Here is a 19575-nt window from a genome sequence, read left to right as displayed (position 1 = left end):
TTGAGTGTCTTCGTGCAGATTTTGCCGCCTCTCTGTTGGCAAACAGGTGTATAGGATAAGGTGGATGCTGTTTCCCAGACATCATTACAGTTTCTTGGAGCAGCTGTGATCTGTTTTGCTTGGAATTTTGTTTTTAGCTTGTTACCAGGAACACTTTTTTTTTGTCTTTAAAGAAAATTTTTATTAGCTTGCTTCAAATTTGCATACACTTCATTTCCTGTCTCTTTAATGAATGTCTTTCAATCATGTAAAATCATAAGTTTGTGCTTTCAGAAATGGAACTCAAATACATTAAACTAAACCTACTCAGAGTGTGTGGAGCGTAATGAGGTGAGAGGTAAAAACCCAGCACATCAGGGAGAAGTCTGAAGCATCTAATTTTATCTTAACACATTGGAGCTACTGAGCAGGACCAAATATCCAAACTTAGTACGTATTAGTATGCTAGCAAATATGGGGGTTTGAGGATTTTATGTTCCCTAGTGCCTAGCTATGGAGTTTCATTCTTCAAGATATGTGTTTACAAGAAAAGCCCACAAATGGCACTAAGAATTTGCTTCCTCCTTAAACTCTAATATTTTCAATTCCTAAGGTTTAAACTGTAGGATTATTGGGTAGTCTGTGCAATTTGCTTGTTTTCTTGTCTTATTTCTCCCAAAAGCTTGCTGTTGTAATTCATATTTCCAGAGAAGCACCCTGAGAATTTTCAATACTGATCAAATTTAAGAGTTTGGGGCTCCTTAGATACCCTGTACTTGAACATTTTCTCCTCAAAGATTTGAAAGAGAGAGAGAGAGAGAGAGAGAGAGAGCGAGAGCTTTTTCACTCCCCAAATGATTGTGCTTAAGCCAGAAGCCTGGAGCTTCATCCCAGTCTCCCACAGGGGTGGCAGAAGCCCACTTGGGTCCTTTTTCCTTGCTTTCCCAGTCTCGTTAACTGGGAGCTGTACTGAGAACGGAGCAGCCAGGACTGAGCTGGTGCTCATGAGATGCCAGTGTTGCAGGCCACAGCTTAGCTCACTGTGCCACAAAGTTAGCTCCAGCTTGACCGTTTTTTATAAAAAGCTTATTTGGAGTGAGACCTTGATCCTCTGGGGAAGTGGCTCCTGGCTCAGTCTAGGTTCTTATCTCCATCACAGGAAGGAATTCAAAGATAAAATGTAGATCCAGGTGAGTAAAACAAGACTGACTTAAAGGAAAAACACACATTCAGGATTGAGTGCAGGTAGGCTCAGGAGAGAGCCACACCAAATAGTTTGGGGGTGGGGCCTGTCCTTTATAGGATCTGAGGGCATTGGGTGTGGTGTCTGGGGGTAAGGCTTAACTGAGTATTTATTCAAAGAGGGTGGAGTTTGGGGCTGTGCTTGAGTACCTTCCATCCATGTCCTTGCTCTTGTTTGGAAATCTGAGGTGTCATGACATCAAGTGCATGATGGGAATGGAAGTGCTGGTCATGATAATTTTAATGTAATAATATTATAATGAACGAAAGGTTATCATGGGACATAGCTGGCAGCTGTGTTTTTTTGGAGATGTTCCCTAATTTATGTTGATCCTTGTCTTTCCAGTTATTTATGTTTTTTTTTTAGGTTTTTAAAAAAATTCTTTTATTTATCTTTTCAACTTTTATTTAATGAATATAAATTTCCAAAGTACAGCATTTGAATTATAGCAGCTTTTCCCCCATAACCTCCCTCCCACCCACAACCATCCCATCTCCCAATCCCTCCTCCATCACATTCTTCATCAAGATTCATTTTCAATTATCTGTATATACAGAAGATCAACTTAGTATATACGAAGTAAAGATTTCAACAGTTTGCACCCACACAGACAAAAAATTATAGAGTACTGTTTGAGTAGTAGTTTTACCGTTAATTTGCATAGTACAACACATTAAGGACAGAGGTCCTACATACAGAGTAGGTGCACAGTGACTCCCGTTGTTGATTTACCAATTGACACTTTTATTTATGACGTCAGTAATCACCCAAGGCTCTTGTCATGAGTTGCCAAGGCTATGGAAGCCTCTTGAGTTCACCAACTCTGATCTTATTTAGACAAGGTCATAGTCAAAGTGGAAGTTCTCTCCTCCCTTCAGAGAAAGGTACCTCCTTCTTTGATGATCCGTTCTTTTTTTTTTAAACTTTTATTTAATGAATATAAATTTCCAAAGTACAGCTTATGGATTACAATGGCTTCCCCCCCATAACGTCCCTCCCACCCGCAACCCTCCCCTTTCCCACTCCCTCTCCCCTTCCATTCACATCAAGATTCATTTTCGATTTTCTTTAAATACAGAAGATCAGTTGAGCATACATTAAGTAAAGATTTCAACAGTTTGCTCCCACACAGAAACATAAAGTGAAAAATACTGTTTGAGTACTAGTTATAGCATTAAATCTCAATGTACAGCACACTAAGGACGGAGATCCTACATGAGGAGTAAGTGCACATTGACACTCTTGTTTATGGCATCAGTAATCACCCTAGGCTCTTGTCATGAGTTGCCAAGGCTATGGAAGCCCCCTGAGTTCACTGACTCTGATCATATTTAGACAAGGCCATGGTCAAAGTGGAAGTTCTCTCCTCCCTTCAGAGAAAGGTACCTCCTTCTTTGATGACCTGTTCTTTCCACTGGGATCTCACTCGTGGAGATCTTTCTTTTCTTTTTTTTTTTCTTTTTTTTTTGCCAGAGTGTCTTGGCTTTCCATGCCTGAAATACTCTCATGGGCATTTCAGCCGGATCCGCATGCCTTAAGGGCTGATTCTGAGGCCAGAGTGCTGTTTAGGACATCTGCCATTTTATGGGTCTGCTGTGTATCTCACTTCCCACGTTGGATCGTTCTCTCCCTTTTTTATTCTATCAGCTAGTATTTGCAGACACTATTCTTGTTTATGTGATCCCTTTGGTTCTTAGTCCTATCATTATGATCAATTGTGAGCAGAAATTGATCACTGGGACTAGTGAGATGGCATTGGTACATGCCACCTTGATGGGATTGAATTGGAATCCCCTGGTATGTTTCTAACTCTACCGTTTGAGGTAAGTCAGCTTAAGCATGTCCCGAATTGCACATCTCTTCCCTCTCTTATTCCCACTCTTATATTTAACAGCAATCACTTTTCAGTTAAGTTTCAGCACTTAAGAATAATTGTGAATTGATTACAGTATTCAACCAAAAGTATTAAGTAGAACAAACAAAAAAAATACTAAGAGGGATAACATATTAAGTTGTTCATCAACAGTCAGGGTGAGGGTTGATCAAGTCACCGTTTCTCATAGTGTTCATTTCACTTCAACGGGTTTCCTTTTTGGTGCTCAGTTAGTTGTCACTTATCAGGGAGAACATGTGGTATTTGTCCCTTTGGGATTGGCTTATTTCACTCAGCATAATGTTTTCCAAATTCCTAACAGGGATCACTTTTCAGTTAAAATTTAAACACCTAAGAATAATTGTGTGTTAATTACAGAGTTCAACCAATGGTACTAGAACAAAAAAAATACTAAAATGGATAAAGTATTACCTTGTCTTTCCAGTTATTTATGTTTTAAATATACTTTTAAATATTTACTTGAGAGAGAGAGAGAGCACCCACCCATTGGTTCACTCTTCAAATGTCTGCACTGGCCAGGGCAGAGCCATCACTGCCGCCACCCGGGGTGCACAGTTTTCGGTAGATTTAGGAGTGGAGCTGGGACTTGAACTGAGGCACTCTGATACAATATGTGGTGTCTCAACTGGCGCCGTAACTGCTAGGCCAATACCTCCTGTCTCTAATGATACCGGATAATTAAGTTGGAAATGTTATGTCCACCCTCAAGTAACTGATAGTTCAGGGATTTTCAGACTGGAGGGCCAGTGTGTGCTCAGCTCCACAGTTTCTGATTCAGTAGCTCTCCAGAGAGTTATAATTTGTATTTCTAATCATTTTCCAGTTAATGTTAATCCCAGGTATCCTACTTAGGCATCATTGGCATGTTTTTGGTGCCTAATGATGAAGCAGAAGCCTTAGCACCACAACATGTTGATGATCAGAGTATGCAAAGAGTTTTGGGGAGCCTTGAACCTATCTGGTATCTTAAAAATGGTGACTTGGGGCCGGCGCCGTGGCTCACTTGGTTAATCCTCCACCTGCGGTGCCGCATCCCATATGAGCGCCAGGTTCTAGTCCTGGTTGCCCCTCTTCCAATCCAGCTCTCTGTTGTAGCCCGGGAGTGCAGTGGAGGATGGCCCAAGTGCTTGGGCCCTGCACCCGCATGGGAGACCGGGAGGAGGCACCTGGCTCCTGGCTTCAGATCGGTGCAGTGCCGGCAGTAGTGACCATTTGGGGGGTGAACCAACTGAAGGAGGACCTTTCTCTCTGTCTCTCTCTCTCACTGTCTAACTCTATCTGTCAAATAAATAAATAAGAAGAAAAAAAAAAATGGTGACTTGCACAGCTCAGGCAGCTAGAGAGGCCACATTAAGAGCAACACAGGTTATTCCAAGTAGGCGTGGAGCTAGAGGTGGAAGCAACTTAATTCCTGATGAAATACAATGTTCTGTGTTTCACCCCTCCTGAGAGCAATTGGTAAGGTCTGCATCCTTTGACAATATACATCTCTTTGGTTTGGTTGCTGAGATCTAGACAACTTTAAAAACCCATTTGCTTTTTCTGGAAGAGTAAGACTTTTTACAACAGTGTCCAAAGAACTCCTATCCACTTAAATGAATCCTAGAATTGTTGGGCATTTCATTAGCCTCATTGCTTTTATTTCTGTGGCCTAAAGATATGATACACATGCTGTAGGATACATGACATTTGATGTATGGCAACAGTCCTCTCCTCTGCCTCCTGCCGTGATGAGAAAAATTTTGTTCCTTCCTAGAAAGTTGATTTTTATACAGCTCCAATAGTGGCATATCTTTTGTGTGGCAGCAATAAGTTTTGCATAACGTTTAAGCAGCCAGGCTGACCTATTTAACAGATACCCAGTGCTACATAATGTATTTAGGTCAAGTATTGTGTTTGAGCTTCTCATCACTCTTGTACTAGTCTTGCTTCCTGTGAAAACCTCAGGTACATCATGGATACAAAGATAGGCTGGAGGATGTTGCCTGATATCAAAATGTAATAAATCTCTTTATAACATAATTATCATGTCACCCAGTTGTAACACTGGAGTTAAAAGGGAATCTAAGATTTTAATGAAACATCTGCCCTACTGGTTTTACTTTAAGGTGTTCACAGTGCTGCTATTAACTCTTTACTATGCCTGAGAAAAGAAGCAGTGAAGTTAAAAATACTTTTGAATGCTCTTATTATTTACAATGTTTTTCTTTACAAATTAAAGAATAATTGTGGTCTGCTTTCATTTTTGGATAACTTTTTACTTGAGAAATCAAATGATTTAATTTTGATACAAGCCTTTCAGGGTCATTTTTTTCCTAGTGGAAATGTCTTAGGTAAAGATCGGGGCTTGGATTTGGCTGTTATCCCTAACACATTGGAAGATGAATCCGTCCATACTATGACAATATTTTATTTTATTTTATTTTATTTTTGACAGGCAGAGTGGACAGTGAGAGAGAGACAGAGAGAAAGGTCTTCCTTTTGCTGTTGGTTCACCCTCCAATGGCCGCAGTGCCGGCCAGTGCATTGTGCTGATCCGAAGGCAGGAGCCAGGTGCTTCGCCTGGTCTCCCACGGGGTGCAGGGCCCAAGCACTTGGGCCATCCTCCACTGCACTCCCTGGCCACAGCAGAGAGCTGGCCTGGAAGAGGGGCAACCGGGACAGAATCCAGCGCCCCGACCGGGACTAGAACCCGGTGTGCTGGTGCCGCAAGGCGGAGGATTAGCCTATTGAGCCACGGCGCCGGCCCTATGACAATATTTGATGGCTGTTGAGGTCCTTAGATTGTATAAAACTAAATGTGAATTTGAAATGAAATTCAAAAATTATTTTAAACCAGGCTAACATTTATCCAACACACTTATTTCTACTGTCTAAATGGAGTACATTATTTAGGAATTGGTGCTAATAATCTTTTGTTTTGTACTCATGTCCCACTTCCCCTCTTCCAAGATCCCCAAAACAAATGTGAGAGCTTCAGGCCAACCCATAACTAGAAGGGACAAGGAAAAAGTTGCTCATTTAATGTTTCAGCTTCAGCATGCAATACACTAATTTTCCCATTTTATTGCTTACAAAACTAAGATCCACTTGCCTGAGAACATACATCTAGGGGATGCTGGAGATTAGACATCAGCTCTCCTGCCCTGTGGTGCATTAATATCAGGACTGCAGAACCCAGGCTGTAAAATCAGTGGGTCTCAACCCTGGCTGCTCATTAGAGCCACCTGGGGAGCTTTAGAAAAAAATCCTGGTGCTTGGGCCCCACCCCAGCCCATTAAGTCAGAATCTCTAGGGATGAGGCCTGGGCAGGAATTGTTTTAAAAACTCCCCAGGTGATTCTAATTGTGCAGCCAAGGTGGAGAACCACGGTTTTAAATTTAACAACGTACACGTTGGTCCTTATTCTATAAGAAATCACTGTTTCAGTGTTCACAGCTCTAGTCACAGATTGCAAAATGAAAATAAATTATACCCATGAAAGGAAAGCACATCCAGGTTATGAAATTCCTTCCTGTAACCCACTCATAGGGAGAATAAGACACTTGTCTGAGGCTTGAGAACAGAAGCTGTGACCGAGGGTTGTGAATGTGGAAGCTGTTGCCCCTGATGGTTTCCCCCTGACTTTGATGTCTGGACAGGAACTGGGGAAATACTAAATGCACAAAGCCAAGAGAGTTACTCAACCTGTCCTTTCCTCCTCATCTACAAAGCAGGGACAGAAAGAAGATGGCTGTGAGAATTAAATGAACATCATAGCGTGTCTGACATATTGGAGGCCTAAGTGTTTTAGGTTCAAGAATTAAGAACCATAGTTCTTCCTTTAGGCCAGATAGCAAGTCAGTCAATTTATGTCTCGTGACTTGTTTATGTAGACATGATAGAGTGAAAGCATATCGTTAGGTATATTATGCTGCTTAAAATCCATGTGATCTTGGCCGGCGCCGCGGCTCACTAGGCTAATCCTCCGCCTAGCGGCGCCGGCACACCAGGTTCTAGTCCCGGTTGGGGCGCTGGATTCTGTCCCGGTTGCCCCTCTTCCAGGCCAGCTCTCTGCTGTGGCCAGGGAGTGCAGTGGAGGATGGCCCAGGTGCTTGGGCCCTGCACCCCATGGGAGACCAGGAAAAGCACCTGGCTCCTGGCTCCTGCCATCGGATCAGCGCGGTGCGCCGGCCGCAGCGCGCCGGCCGCGGCGGCCATTGGAGGGTGAACCAACGGCAAAGGAAGACCTTTCTCTCTGTCTCTCTCTCTCACTGTCCACTCTGCCTGTCAAAAAAAAAAAAAAAAAATCCATGTGATCTTTAAGCTTATCTGTCAGATTGTTTAATAATTTTATAATAATTGTAATAATTATGTATAATAATAAATCTGTTATTGCTGAGCTTAGAATTCCTTCTTTTCAGCTCCCCTTACTATTATTTTTTTCTGGATGAATATGATGTTAATACAGCAGATTTGATTTGTGTGCTGTAGTAACTGGATGAAGACCTTCGGATGCTAGGGTACATATCTAGGATCTTCACTGTGGAAATAGTGGGTGTGCTTCTAACAACCTATGCATGACGCTGGCTCCTCTCACTTTTGTTTTATGAATCTCTATGTTTGTTTTGGTCCACCTGCCAGAGAGTAAGTACATATTTACTCTATGTACTTTTTCTTTAACTATGACTTTTTGTTATTTTAATTATTTGAAAATACCATTTATCAACCCTAACTGCTAACAATTTATCACTTGCATATTTTACTTAACTGGTAATTTATCATCTTTTATTTTTAAAGTATTCATAAATTTACTGGCTCTATCAAAATAAAGGAAATCTTGCAAATTTTGTTGAGCATATTTAGTTTGTGTATGTACATTTCAGCTTTCAGAATGGTCTATATTTAATTTCCTGGTTTAAAGCCCGCTACTGAATTGATAGATTTGTTATTTTTTTTAAGCATTAAAATGGCAAATTTCCTTAATAAGGCATTTAATTTTCTTTTATAGTCAGAGGATTTTTACAAATAGAGATACTTTTATATCATTTAATTTGGATAATTTATATTAATGGTCCCTTTCTTTATACTCATTTAAGGGAAAGCTTCATTCAATGGAAGGGTTAGTCCATTTTTTGACTTTCTTTTCATTCAGAATCAATTCCAATATGGAATTTGCCTTTGTTTTCATGTAATGGTGGTAACGACGCAAGTCTGAGAATCTGTGTATTAATCACGTTGACACTACCACATTAAACCTTACCCTCTTACAAAAGTCCTCAAAATGTGAAAAACCCAAGCTCCCCTTAGAGAAGGGAAAGCATTCCACATGGTGTTGCTTCGTGCTCATCTTATTCCAGTTCCCGAAGCTTCCTCTGGAAGTCTTCCTTTTGATTAACAGCCTTTCTCAGGAAGTGGGAGGCAGACACTAAGAAGCTAAACTCTCTTTGAAGTGTGTGCTAAATGATTCACAACAGTGTGAATGAATCAATTCCTGCAAGCATTCCCTACCCTTTAAATATGTAGTCTGCCAAATCTTTGTTGGATTATATTCAATTAAAAAAAGCACCCTTCTCCATGACACCTCTCTCCACACAGCCCACAAGCCCAAAGCCATTTGTAGTTCAGCTTCATTATCCTCACCGCAGAAGTGGTGTTTCAGGAGAAATATTGAATATTAATTTGTCTTTATATTTAAATGCATTAGGCCTGCCTCTTCCTTGTCATCATTTCCATGAGTATTGGAGTTCATTTTAATAGTTATAATAATTTATTTTAACAAACTCTCAGAAATAAATGGAGCTGAGATTTAGCTTACCTCTTGTAATAAACAATTACGAATCCTTCATGATGCTGAAGAGGGATTATCTTATCCCAAATGTAAGTGGAAGTGTCTTTTTCTGAGTACTTTTTCACCACTTTGAGGGAAAATAATAAGGTAGCAACAAATTTGCTTATATTAGCTAATTGTGCTTTTAGGTAAAGGTTATTCAGTTTTTAAACTGAATAACTGTACATGATGATTTCACTGTACATGATGAAAATCCAATCTCAAACTGATCTGGCAACCAAGTCTGAGCTCCAAATGGTATGATCTAATTTACTTACATTTTACTTATTTGGCGGTGGTGCGGGGTAGGAAGAGAGTCACTCCCCAAATGCATTTAATGGCCAAAGCTGGACCAGGCCCTAAGCCAGGAGTCACAAGTGCAATCCAGGTCTCCCACAAGGGTGGCAGAATCCCAACTACTTGAGCCATCACAATTGTCTCACAAAGTCTGCGATAGCAAGAAGCTGAAGTCAGGACTTGAACCCAGGTACTAAGATGTTGGATATGGGGTTCTTAGTTACCAAGCTAAACTCCCACTCCTTGTATGATCCAATGTTAAGGGTGGTACTGGTGATGTCTTCCCTCCATATGGGAGTATATTTTAAGATGAGTATTGTTCTTTTAACAAAAGGAGTTTGGTAATTTCTTGGCCTAATTTTGGAACAGCTGCAACTTAATTACCTAAAACTGTAAATGCCCATTCATTACCTCCATTTCCCCCTCTCTTGCCAAACAAACCTCATTTTCCTTTTGAGGTTTTGTCTCTGTCTTAGCACCATCACTGGATTCTACTCATCTATGTTAAGAAGCATAGCAGAAGGGAAATTATGAACCATCACAAGGGGCATACGAAGGCTAGTGTGAGTTTGCTAGAGCATTGGCTTTTAAGGTCTGGTCTCTGGACGCCTGTATCAGTCACCCATAGTGCTTGCTAAAATGAGAGATTTATGGACTCTCGTCAGGTCTGAATCTGTGATGCTGGAGTTGTGGCTCAGGAATTTCTTCACCAGACTCCCAGGTTTAAACTTGCTCAAGGCTGAGAACACTGCAATAGAGCTTAAACATCCTCTTTGACATTTCTCCTCAATTTAACAAATAAGCGATCCCACTGTGCAAACAGGGTATTCATTCTGCAGCCATACTTGTTACCGAAGTGCACTGTAGGAGGATAAGGTCAACTATCAGGTAGTTATTAATATAGGGAAAGAGAGAGAGAGAGAGAGATTGGATGTTAAATGCAAATTGTTTTTTAAGAAATTTCCACAAAAACTAGAGGATTCTCTTTGGGAAGAAAACTTAAGTTCATGAAGATTTGAGTTGTGGCACTACGTCCTCATGTTTTCCCCTGTGTCATCTCTCTCTCTGTCTTCTTTCTCTCTTTCCTTCATTCCCTCTTTATAAGGCTATTTTTTTTTTTTTTTTGGCAGGCAGAGTGGACAGTGAGAGAGAGAGACAGAGAGAAGGATCTTCCTTTCCATTGGTTCACCCCTCAAATGGCCGCTACGACCAGCACACTGTGCTGATCCAAAGCCAGGAGCCAGGTGCTTCTCCCTGCGGGTGCAGGGCCCAAGCACTTGGGCCATCCTCCACTGCCCTCCTGGGCCACAGCAGAGAGCTGGACTGGAAGAGGGGCAACCAGGACAGAATCTGGTGCCCTGACCGGGACTAGAACCCGGTGTGCTGGCACCGCAGGCAGAGGATTAGCCTATTGAGCTGTGGCGCTAGCCTTTATAAGGCTGTTATAAGGTGTCTTAGGATTTTCACATGAAAGTCCATTTAATATATATTTCTTCTTTGGATGGTACATAATCTTTTTTTTAAAGATTTATTTATTTACTTGAAAGAGTTATGCAGAGAGAGAAGGAGAGACAGAGAGAGAGGTCTTCCATCCGCTGGTTCACTCCCCAACTGGCCGCAATGGCCGAAGCTGTGCCAATCCGAAGCCAGGAGCTAGGAGCTGCTTCCAGGTCTCCCACACTGGTGCAGGGGCACAAGGACTTTTCCAGGCCACAGTAGAGAGCTAGATCAGAAGTGGAGCAGCTGGGTCTTGAACTAGTGCGCATGTAGGATGCCAGCACTGCGGGCAGCGGCTTTACTCGCTATGCCACAGTGCCTGCCCCAGCAAATAATCTTAACCTTAAACAGAACCAGGAGTTTTCTGAAAGAAGAGTCAAGAAATATGATCTAGATACAAGCAGCAATCAGTGTTCCTATGGGGTGTAACTGAGCATATCAGTGTATGGGATAAGATTGCAAGATACTGTGCTATTTATGTTGGTGTATAAGAGAAATCTGATGATTATGCTTAAAAAATTTATTTAGGATTTTTCTTCCAGTATTATGAAATATTTTCTAGTATTTCACAGTTTATATAGAAATAGAGGTATAAATTTAGAAATTGTTTTTTTTTTTTTTTGTTTAGACATAGCAGTGATGTTTCCCATTGGGTAGGATATAGAAGTTAATGGAATGAGGCTCAGATGGGGAAAACCAGAGTGTCTGGGCAGTTACTACCATAAGAGCACTCCTTTAATTTTCTATGTCCACCTGCAGGGGGAAGGCTTCACTGCAGCTGTGTTAAAAGTTACTCCCCTGTGATGCCATAAAAATTTCATTCTTAGAACAATTAAAGGCAAGAATGCCAGAAAACCACAATCACATCTAGATGGCCCCATGCATGCCCTGGTTGTTTTTCCTTGCTCTGGTTATTTTCAGCGTGAGTCGAGCAACCTCAGCAGGTTGTTTTTCCCCAAAGGGAGAAGAAGGCTGGTCACTGTCTCTTCTCAAAGGACTTTGTTGAGGATGCATAGAGGAGGGCAAAAGGGTTGAGGACACAGGACAGGGCGTAGGGTCTCTAGCTACCGCATACCTCAGAAACTTGATGCCCCTCCAATCAAACCAGGTAGCTTTCTGTTGCCCCCTTTGTCCTTGTGTGGGTTGCTGGAGAAGGGTATTTGAGTTTCTGCAGTGAAGCGGACCCTGGAGGCTGCAGACAGTCCTACAGAGAAGAGTAGCTTCCATTGCCGTCAGTGGTGGAGAGAGAGGACTGCCCCCAGGTCAAAGTCTGCATGGAGCACCCATGACATCCCCCTTTGCCCTTTGCTTCTCACCTTTGCACTCTATGCTTCCCTCTGATTGATTCTGCCACCGTTCTGTACAGAAGCTTGGACGACTCCTCAGTACCTAGAGAACACCTTCCCTACTATCTGTGGCTCCCATCCTTCTTATTTCCCACCTTGTCTGTCTCACTGCCTGTGCTGTTCTCCTTAGGGAAACAGTCCACCTTAGTCCTGCACCTGTTGTGTGAGTCCTTGACCTCCCCAGGTACCTGACTGACTTCCCTGATCCTTCCTTCATTGCAAATGCTTTCTTCTTCTTGCCTTGAAGTTAACAAAACCATTGGTAGAGTCTAATTCTAATATATATGTGGTCAGGTAAATCCTTTAACCTGCTTGACTCTGTTTCTTCACCTATGGAAGTGACTGTTTAGCTTAGAAGTTCAACTGTGAAGTTGCATTTTAAAGCCTTGTAAAATTCTGTCCACAGTACCCATTTATCAAGGAGGCTACACACAAAAGACCAGTGCTCACTTTAGTCTATGAATGTTTTTCTATTTATTGTATCAGCTGTTAGATATTTCATAAGTACACTTGAATTATGAGGCAGTGTGACCTCTGGCTACATAACCACACACACACACACACACACACACACACACACACTATGGAATACTATGCACAATCTTCTTCTTTTTTTTTTTTTTTTTTTTTTGACAGGCAGAGTGGACAGTGAGAGAGAGAGACAGAGAGAAAGGTCTTCCTTTGCCGTTGGTTCACCCTCCAATGGCCACCGCGGCCGGCGCGCTGCGGCCGGCGCACCGCGCTGATCCAATGGCAGGAGCCAGGAGCCAGGTGCTTTTCCTGGTCTCCCATGGGGTGCAGGGCCCAAGCACCTGGGCCATCCTCCACTGCACTCCCTGGCCACAGCAGAGGGCTGGCCTGGAAGAGGGGCAACCGGGACAGAATCCGGTGCCCCAACCGGGACTAGAACCCGGTGTGCCGGCGCCGCTAGGCGGAGGATTAGCCTAGTGAGCCGCGGCGCCGGCCTTGCACAATCTTCTTAATGAGACTGCAAACTTTCCAAGTGCAGGTATCCTCACTCACTCAGTTTCCATGATGGTTAATATAGGGGGTCTTCTTGGAGTTTATAAATTAACATACCTGTTAACAATTTGACAACTCCTTGTATGTGAACTATAAAAGTAGGGAAAGAAGATGCATTTGAAACCTAGGTGATTACAGTTGAACAACCCAGTAAGTTTAGGTTTAGAGTTTATACAGCAATTTAGAAGCTGACAATGATGTCTGATATGGCGATCAAAACACGAACTTGTGAATCCAATTATAAGTAGGAAATCAATGATTCTAGTTTCAATATATTAGCCAAAAGATTACAAAAGAAGTCATCATATTTACCAAGTTACAGTGGAATAAAATATGCTCTTAAAATATTTTCAATTTTCTTAGAAATTTTGAGTTTGTATTATATAAACTCTCATGACTAGAATTTTTAAGATACCATGTCTGGTTGGACCTGTATGTCAAGATGATCAGAGTCCGTAGGTTCATGATAATAGGCAATGCTCGGGGACCAGCGCTGTGGTGCAGTGGGCTAAGCCTCTGCCTGTGGCATGGGAATCCCATATGGGCACCTGTTCGAGTCCCAGCTGCTCCTCCTCTGATCCAGCTCTTTGCTATTGCCTGGGAAAGCACTAGAAGATGGCTCAAGTGTTTGGGCCCCTGCACCCATGTGGAAGACCCAGAAGAAGCTCCTGGCTCCTGGCTTTGGATCTGCTCATCTCCAGCAATTGCGGCCATCTGGGGAATGAACCTGCTCTTAGGAGTTATTATATGAGAGTATTCTTTTTAAATGTATTCCATCATGCCCCAGAGGTATTTATAGACCTATGTTCATAACTAGTCTGGCTTTCATGATTACGCCTGTACAAGTGGCTGTTGGACACTAGCCAAGATGATTCACATTTTTTCCCCAAGATGAAAAACTTCTTTCAATTTGATTCTATCTTGAGGTATCTGTTTTCTGCTACTGGTTAAATGCCAGTGATATATAAGGTGCTAAGGATGCACTAAACGCTGTAGATGAATAGTTCAGAACTGTTTCAAAATCTGAAACCCAGGATTCTGATGCAAATGGACCCTCTCACAATAGATTGAACTTGTTAGTTTTCTCCTTCACCTCCTACCCACCTTAAATACAGAGATGCGGGAGGGAAAGAACATGTGCGAGACTTAAGGGAAATCCTAGTGAACCTCACTATTTCTAGTATCGTTAGCGTTTCTCTCCTTCTAAAACCTGGTGGTTTATGCATGTTTCCCAGCTAAAACTTGGGATATAAGAAAAGATAGAATATTTGGAATGCCATATACAGCGAAGCATTGCTGTCAGACACATTATTGAAGCTGGAAAAAATGAAATTGAAACAAAGAACACCTGCTACTTTAACTCATTTAAAACAACATAATGTTCTTTACTTGCTGACTGGAAATATTGTATTTTCAGAGAAGAGAAAGTGCTAATCTAAATGGAGAAAATGTAATGATTCACTATGCAACAATATGAAGTCAGAAATATTTTAAATTGGGTATTTCAGTTGGTGGAAGAATAGGTGTTTTGTATAAAAATGGTTTTGCTCATCAGGTGGTGTTTCTCTCCTATTGCAGAAAGAATGAAATCGGCTTGTCACTAAAGATTTTTTTTTATTGACATCTTTAGCTTGTCTTCATGCCAGTAATTAAATTGCTAATTATGTGTTTCTGTTACGCTGGTCATGCTTTTATTACATAATTGCTTCAAGTTTAGCTCAAATCACTAACAATATTTATTTAACCTTTTTGTGCATTAGATAAATTTTAATATGTAAAAGCTTGGGAACAAGTTCATTGACTGTTTTGATTAGCAAAATCAAAAGGATTTTAACCTTTCTTATAGTTACATACGTTGTTCGTCATGTTTTCAATGAGATTGCTGATAATTATTAATTCGAATGATAGCAATCATTGAAAGACCAATTGAAACAGAAGAGAAAAAATACAAAGACAACTTTTCAAAACCTGTTCTCTGTTCGGGAAAAATAAAATAATCTTTCTTGGTGTAATTGGAAATACAAGTTAATAATTTGATCCTTAATATATATCCATGTTTCTCTTTTAAAAATTAAATCATGGGTAACTCAGTTACTGAACTTCCTCCCCCCACCTACTCCCTGCTTGAATATCCACATAATTTTTGTCAGTGTTTCAGTGTATTCATGAGTTTTTTCTCATTTGTGTATTTTATGCAAACCATAAGAGACATTTTTCTCAGTGAAGATTGCCTCTTTATTTTATTTTGAAATATTTGTATATTTATTTCATTAAATGAGATAATGCTTTTTCTTATTAACATAATTTCCAGTACATTAAACATATTTCTCCACAGACAGAAGAGAGGAATCAAATTAAATGACAGCTAAATCACTTGCAGCAATTTCAACTGTTAAAAGAAATAAGTGTCTCTGTTTTCTTTGTGATCACAAGATGTGCTGTAAAGGGAAATGAAATACTAAAGAAGGAAGGGAAAACATAAAGAAATAATGACTGACTTATTGCAGTAATACCATTGAGAGAAGAAATATTCACTGCAAATAAAAGGAAAAATAATATAGTGGATTTGAAAGTTACCAAAATCCATTTCTTATTGATGAGATCAGTGGAAGTCTAATACTAAGTAAACTGATGAAAAAAAAAATCAATGCAATAAACTATGAGTGATGAAAGTTGGAATAAATACTTTGCATTCAGAGGACTATTATTCTAAATGTCTTTAATTTTTTAATAATTCATGTTTTACATTTATAAACAAGGAATTATTGCTTGATGGACTTACGAAGCTTGTAAAAAACATCTGCTAGAATCATCTGTAATAGTTCAAATGATCTCAGTGACTTCCAATTTACTGTAGTGTCCTGACATTGATATATGTGTATTAAGGGCTCGTGAACTTGACTTTTAAAGTGATGCTGGGAAATAGATGCTGGTGTAAATTTATGGCATACTTTATTGAGGAAAAACTCCTTTCTAAAATGGCAATTTTTTTGATCATAAAAAGATGGAAAGTCAGAGTATACCTTGTATGTATGTGTGTGGTATGCTTGTGAATATTCTGAAGAATGGTGGCACTTATTGGGAAAATCAACATGGGTACACACATGCGTGTGTGTGTGTGTGTGTGTGAGAGAGAGAGAGAGAGAGAGAGAGTAGAGAGTGAGAGTTTTATGGTGGTCAGGTTGTTAAGGTGTTCATATCTGACGCACAGGTTACCGGGATCTGATTATTTGTGTGTGGGGGGGTGGGATGGGATTATCTACTCATTTTCTCTCTTTTCTCACACCATTTAAAAAAAAAAAAGTTAATTCAATCAATTCGATCAGAAGGCAGTCAATTCAGTAGGGGAAAAAATCATTCTGGCCATTTTTCCTGAATTGATTCTGACTGAATTAACCTTCTGCTATGGTTGATCTTGTAGACCTGTCTTCTCAGATGCCTGAGTTTTTCTTTGCATCCTCTCCCCCAGTTTATCTGCACTCTAGCCCTTTACCCTGTCTCTTTTAACCTTTGTCCCCTTCTCACTCTTCTTGCTTGCCTTCCCATCTGTTTTTACTGCCCACATTTTAAGAATTTTTTTTCCCTGGCTCATTTCTCCCCAATCACGCTCCCCTCCCCACTTCTACCACACATACACCCTACCTTATCCCATGGGAGAAATAAGTTCTAAAGCTGATTTTTCTCTTTTTGAATTACAGATATTTGAACCTGTTGCTTTGCTGAAGCCAACTGACTGCTGCTCTAGAATGTGATGCTTAAGGTAATAATTGTGATTTTTCTGCTTTTAGAAATCCTTTCTTCCCAAAGGTTCATGGGTCCTCACTTGGTGTGAACTTTTGGACCATCTCTCGAACTGGTTTCCTCTCAGTATGGAACCTCTGTGAGGGGTGTGGGCATGAGCACAAGGCAAGCAATTTTCTGTGAGGTGGAGGAGGACCAGAGTTGGGGAGGTGGGGGAAGAGCGATGTTAATGTGCAGGAGTCCTTTCATGTGCTTGCTTTAGAAATACTTGCTCTTATCTTTCATTCAGAATGCTGGGGATAAGGCAAAAGTGCTGGCCACATGCAAGAGATTTTGAATTATGCATTAAGCTGATAATGCCTGAGAATGCAAGCTTATGTCAATAAAGAAGTAGGCTGGCAGGAGGAAGGCAGTCACCTTACCAGTGTGCAGGATACCACCTAGGGAGGGAACTAGGGGAAGATTAGGTGAAAGGTGAAAGTAGGCTCCTGTCCTTTTAGCTTGCTCTGATGGAGTAGCAGAAAGAGTAAGTTAATATTGAAAATATTGTCTAATGCCAATTTGCTTTTCAACTGATTTAGTCAAGGTAACAAGACTACTGTCAGAGTTGGCCTTGTGTGTGCAAGTTTGCATTTGTGTTGTTGTTAGCCCTTTCATGGAGTCTTCTGTAAAGAAATTCTGCTTAGGGGAGAAATTTGTTTGACTCCTTTAATGAGATCTTTAAGTTTTTTCAAAAGACAAGATTTTTCATGTTGAAATTGGGGAAAATTCAACCACACTCATGGCTTTGTTTCACCAGGTCCCCTCTCCTGATTAATATGTAGTTGAAAAGCAGTAGAAATTCAACAAGTAGAAGAAGCAGAAGGATGAAAAGAACACTGTAAATTGTCTCCCAGGCCCATGGCGTAGCACTGCCCAATGCAGATGAGAACTGATTCTTTAATATATGCATTACTTCTCCTGCATGAGTAGAACGCATCAATGAATGTGAGCATTTTCCACTGTGAACAATGAACAGTGGTGTGTACACCTGCACATGTATGTGCACACACAATTTTAAAATATTAGTTATAGCTCTCAAGGAAATGGAAAGTATCTGGGGTTGGGGACCCTGGAAAATGGGCTTTGGAATCTTAGCTTATTTTTCCTCACCCTGAAAGAGAAGGAATTCACATCTATTTTATCCTGATTTCAGACAGCAGTTGGTAGTCCCTGGTTCTGCTGTGTGATGCTTTTGCTTAGAATCTACAGCAGTGAATGCAGTGAGTCATTGGGTTCTGTATGCACACATGCATGTATACACCAATAAATTAAAAATGGATCTGAGAAAACACTGTTCTCCTCAGAGAGTCATATCAAGCAGTGTTTAAATTAAATAATTTGCAGAGTGTGGGGAATAAAGCTTTTGTAGCAGTGTCTGGAGGTTATCTTCCCTTGGGAAATTCCTGCCATTTAGTACAGTCTGGTGCATGCCAATGAGACACACATGCATGCATGCACATACTAGGAGGTAGATTTTATTTTATATCTTAATTATACTTATTTCTTTAGGGTATATTCCATTTTGTGTTTGTGTTGAAGAAGAAACAGAGGAAGACCTATTGTGAAAGGTTGAGGTCATTAAGTTCCAAACCAAAGTGAGGAAAGGTTATGCGTGATCAGGCATGTGGGTAGGCTGACTTCTCTCGCATGAAACCAGTCACCCCACAGCTCCTCTGAGGTACAGATCTGATCAGGACAATGTCAAGGCTCAGGCCATTGTTGGATTTTGCTCCCAGTACATTGACTATTGCCCAAGAGGAGTCATTGCTGTGCTGGGGTAATATGAGTGGGTAAACCACAAGTGGCTGACATTAGTTGATTGAATATTGTGTTTCCTGCACACCCAGTATCTTATCTGAATTGTACATTAGGGAGAAGTTTTCTGGTTAGAATCTCATGCTGTGTCTCTAGTTCACTCGTTTCTCTGTTGCATGATGTGTGCTTAGTGTAAGCAGCGCACTTATCCACCTGTGAAGAGAACATGGCCCTCACAGGAGTGATGGTGGGTAAAATGTTAAAGGGGGGAAATGATGAGAGAGAGTAGGAGAGAGGGTGAGAGTAAGATGAAGAAAGAAAGAATATAAATGCATCTGCCTATATACAGGGAATTTGAAAAGGTCTTCACGTTGAAAATTGGGATAAGGTGCAAGTGAAAATATTTTCCCCCATGCCTAAGATTGTCTTTGTACCCCGTAGACTCCACTGTTATCCCTTACTTTAAAAAAAATTCTGCACCTTTTTTGAATATATTTGTACTTTTTTTGAATTCTTCAAAAAATTCTTACAAATTAACCAGTACAGGAGCTATGGGCTAGCCTAAAACTACCAGAGCATCTCATGTTCTGACTTCCAATTCTGTGATAAAATACTTGTCTATTCCTTGGCTAAAGAAGCCTTAACAAAGGACCACAGACTGGGTAGCCTCAGCAACAGAGATTTATTTTCTTACTGTCCTGAAGGCTGAGAGTATGAGACCAAGGTGTTGGCAGGATTGGTTTCCTCTGAGATCTCTGTCCTGGCCTTATAGATTGTCACCTTCTTGCTATACCCTCAAATGGTCATCATTCTTTGTGCAGAAAGGATACCGGTAATAATGGAGTAGGGCCTACTGTATAGATGATAATCATGTCTTTAAAGACCTTCTTCCCAAATAAGGTCACTTTTTAAAAAAGATTTATTTTATTTATTTGAAAGAGTTACAGAG

General features: G+C 40.7%; 1 long non-coding RNA gene across 3 annotated transcripts in view; it reads left to right on the top strand.

The window, feature by feature from the left end:
- The window catches only part of LOC138848811 (uncharacterized), a 501068-nt gene that overhangs the window by 230690 nt on the left and 250803 nt on the right, over positions 1 to 19575 (top strand). For all 3 annotated transcript variants that reach the window (XR_011386917.1, XR_011386918.1, XR_011386916.1), the window contains one exon: positions 16787 to 16848. This is a non-coding gene — a long non-coding RNA (uncharacterized lncRNA). The remainder of the gene's footprint in view (positions 1 to 16786; positions 16849 to 19575) is intronic.

Source organism: Oryctolagus cuniculus, chromosome 2 (genome assembly GCF_964237555.1).
Source record: "Oryctolagus cuniculus chromosome 2, mOryCun1.1, whole genome shotgun sequence".
NCBI classification, from domain to species: domain Eukaryota; kingdom Metazoa; phylum Chordata; class Mammalia; order Lagomorpha; family Leporidae; genus Oryctolagus; species Oryctolagus cuniculus.
The sequence above is the reverse complement of the archived record's forward strand: the minus strand, read 5'-3'. Positions and strand labels throughout refer to the sequence as shown.